This window comes from Myotis yumanensis, unplaced genomic scaffold (assembly GCF_028538775.1).
Source record: "Myotis yumanensis isolate MYYU_CA2020_CCGP unplaced genomic scaffold, mMyoYum1.0.hap1 SCAF_18, whole genome shotgun sequence".
NCBI lineage: Eukaryota > Metazoa > Chordata > Mammalia > Chiroptera > Vespertilionidae > Myotis > Myotis yumanensis.
Window position 1 is genome coordinate 4,728,460 of NW_027223769.1, and position 4,059 is coordinate 4,732,518.

The window sequence follows — 4,059 nt, forward strand, 5'->3', positions numbered from 1 at the left end:
TTTTGAACAACCACATCCTGGTTACCCATCAATCTCTTGCACTGGGCTTCCCAGACATCTGTAGCATGGGGTGGTGAAAGAGTGTCTGGGAGAATACTCCTGTAGGTGGCTTAGAGTGGGCCAGAGGCCAAATAAAAACACTAGTAAAAACAGCTCATGTTCAGAACTCTCAGAACCCACCAGTGTTTCAGGGAAAATGTTTACAAATACGCACACTCACTCATACTTGTACGCCCACATACACACACAACTTCCATGAATGAATGCTTTGGGCTGCAAATAAACATACAGAGATTTGATGGTCTGACCAGATGCTCAGTGATGTCATTGGCAGCCCAGGTTTGTGTTTCCCTACTCTGCGGTCCCTAGTTTCAGCTTCACCCTCACATGATTGTTGGAAGGCTGCCAACACCAATACAACATGACTCCTTGTTTGACTTCAGCAGGAGAGAGGGAGAAAGACAGGAGAGAGAGAGAGAGAGAGAGAGAGAGAGAGAGAGAGAGAGAGAAAGAGAGAGGGAGAGAGAGAGAGAACACCTTGTCTTCCTGAGGAACCTTCCCCAAGAGTGAGAAGGATACTGTTCAGGTGTTCAGAAGAAGCAATTAGTAATGACACTGATTAACACTTACCTGGCACTTTCAGTGCTATAGGCTCTGTTCTTAGCCTTTTCATACACCCTATTTCATCAACTCTAAGATACCTTGCTTATAAAAGGCATCTTAGAAAAAACACAGCTAATTAGCCCTGGCTGGGTAGTTCATATGGCTAGAACATCATCCTGATACTCCAAGGTTGCATGTTCAATCCCCAGTCAGGGCACATATAAGAATCAACCAATGAAGTCTCGAGCTCTAGCTGGTAGCGAAACGAACGTGTTCCGGTTCTTCTGGTACCAGCGGCCACCATCGACGCTGTTTGATTCCTCTGGGCACACATTCCACTGTCATAAGCTGCCATTATAGTGAAGCTCACAAAGGCTGGTAAAAATCAAGGTAACCCTAAGAAAATGGCTCCTCCTCCAAAGGAGGTAGAAGATAGTGAAGATGAGGAAATGTCAGATGAAGAAGATGAAAGCAGTAGAGAAGAGGTTATCATTCCTCAGAAAAAAAAGTCAAGAAGGCTACCACAGGCACATCTACACAATGGAATTCTGTGCTGCTGTAAAAAAGAAGGAATTCTTACCATTTGTAACAGCATGGATGGAACTAAAGAGCATTATGTTAAGTGAAATAAGCCAGTCAGAGAAAGATAAATATCACATGATCTCACTCATTTGTGGAATATAATGAACAACATAAACTGATGAACAAAAATAGAACCAGAGACATAGAAGCATCGAACAGACTGTACGACCTATGAGGGAAGGCAGGGGGTGAGGGAGTAAGAGATCAACCAAAGGACTTGTATGCACACATATGAGCAAAACCAATGGACACAGATAGGGGATGAGAGCTTGTACTTGGGGGTGGGGGTGGCCAGGGTGAGGTCAATGGGGGAAAACGGAGACTCACCTAATACTTTAAACAATAAAGAATATAAATTAAAAAAAAAAAAAGGCTACCACAACTCCAGGAAAGAAGATGATGGTTTCCCCAACAAAAAAGATTGCAGTTGCCACACCAGACAAGAAAGCGGTTGTCACCCCTGGCAAAAAGGCAGCAGTTACACCAGCCAAAGCATTAGCCACACCTGGTAAGAAGGGAGGCACAACAGGCAAAGCACTGGTAGCAACCCCTGATAAGAAGGAAGCAGCCACCCCAGTCAAGAGAGCAAAGAACGGCAAGAATGCCAAGAAGGAAGATAGTGATGAGGAAGATGATGATGACAGTGAAGAGGAGGATGAGGAAGAGGATGATGACGAGGAGAAGGAGGAGGAGGATGAAGATGAATTTGAGCCAGCAGTGATGAAAGCTACTGCTGCTGCTCCTGCCTCAGATGATGATGAAGATGACGGTGAAGATGGTGATGAAGATGAGGATGATGAAGAAGATGACTCTGAAAAAGAACCTATGGAGATTGCACCAGCCAAAAGTAAGAAAGCTCCCATAAAAGCTGTTCCTGCGAAGGCTAAGAGCACAGCTGAGGATGAAGAGGGGGATGATAAAGAGGAGGAGGATGAAGTTGATGAGGAGGACAATGATGAGGAACAGGAGGAGGAGGATGAAGAGGAGCCTGTCAAAGAAGCACCTGGAAAATGAAAGAAGGAAATGGCCAAACAGAAAGCTGCTCCTGAGGCCAAGAAATAGAAATTGGAAGCCACAGAACCAACTATGGCTTTCAGTCTCTTTGTTGGAAACCTGAACTCCAGCAAGACTGCTCCTGAATTAAAAAATGGGTATCAGTGATGTTTTTGCTAAAAACAATCTTGCTGTTGTGGATGTCAGAATTGGTGTGTCCAGGAAGTTAGGCTATGTGGATTTTTAATCTGCTGAGGACCTGGAAAAAGCCTTAGAACTCACTGGTTTAAAAGTTGTTGGCAGCCCTGGCTGGGTGGCTCCGTTGGTTGGAGCATCATCCCATACACCAAGAGGTTGTGGGTTCAATTCCCCATTAGGGCGCATACCCAGGTTTCAGGTTCAATCATAAAAGTTGTTGGCAATGAAATTAAACTAGAAAAACCAAAGGAAAAAGACAGTAAGAAAGATGGAGATGCAAGAACACTTTTGGCAAAAAAATCTGCCTTATGTGGTAAAGTTACTCAGGATGAATTAAAAGAAGTGTTTGAAGATGCTATGGAGATCAGATTAGTCAGCAAGGATGGGAAGAATAAAGGGATTGCTTATATTGAATTTAAGACAGAAGCTGATGCAGAGAAAACCTTGGAAGAAAAGCAGGGAACAGAAATAGATGGGCGATCCATTTCTCTGTACTATACTGGAAAGGTCAAAATCGAGACCATAGGGATGGAAAGAACAGCACTTGGAGTGGTAAATCAAAAATTCTGGTTTTAAGCAACCTTTCCTACAGTGCAACAGAAGAAACTCTTCAGGAAGTATTTGAGAAGGCAACTTTTACCAAAGTGCCCCAGAACCAAAATGGCAAATCTAAAGGGTATGCATTTATAGAATTTGCTTCATTTGAAGATGCTAAAGAAGCTTTAAATTCCTGAAATAAAAGAGAAATCGAGGGCAGAGAAATCAGGCTAGAATTGCAATGACCCAGAGGATCGCCTAATGATAGCCAGCCAACCAAAACTCTGTTTGTCAAAGGTCTGTCTGAGGAGACTGCGGAAGAGACACTGAAGGAGTCATTTGCTGGCTCTATCCGGGCAAGGATAGTCACGTATCGGGAGACGGGCTCTTCCAAATGGTTTGGTTTTGTAAACTTCAACAGTGAGGGAGATGCCACAGCTGCCAAGGAGGCATGAAAGATGGTGAAATTGGTGGAAACAAAGTTACTTTGGACTGGGCCAAGCCTAAGGGTGAAGGTGGTTTCGGGGGTCATGGTGGAGGCAGAGGTGGCTTTGGAGGTAGAGGCCGGGGAGGTTTTGAAGGTCGAGGAGGCAGAGGAGGAGGAGGAGACCATAAGCCACAAGGAAAGAAGACGAAGTTTGAATAGTTTCTTCTATCCCTGTCTTTCCCTCTTCCATTTGAAAAAGAAAGGACTCTGGTGTTTTCACTCTGTTACCTGATCAATGACAGAGCCTTCTAAGGACATTCCAAGACAGTATACAGTCCTGTGGTCTACTTGGAAATCCATTTAGGTAACATTTCAAAGGATATACCCTGTTGGTTTTGTCTGGATATTCGTATAAACTTTTTAAAGAGATGAGTGATAGAGCTAACCCTTATCTGTAAGTTTTGAATTTATATTGTTTCTTCCCATGTACAAAACCATTTTTTTCCCTACAAATAGATTTTTGTGTGTGTGTGCGTGTGTTGGGGTATAAAGAAAAGCAGAATGTTTTATCATAATTTTGCTTCATCAGCTATAGGACAAATTAAAAGTCCTAAACTCTGGGGGGAAAAAAGAATCAACCAATGAATGCTTAAATAAGTGGGACAACAAATTGATGTTTCTCTCTCTCTCTCTCTCTCTCTCTCTCTCTCTCTCTTTCT

General features: G+C 43.3%; 1 pseudogene; it reads left to right on the forward strand.

The window, feature by feature from the left end:
* The first annotated feature begins 311 nt into the window (after positions 1-311).
* LOC138997310 (nucleolin-like) lies at positions 312-3,769 on the forward strand (annotated as a pseudogene).
* The last annotated feature ends 290 nt before the right edge of the window (positions 3,770-4,059 follow it).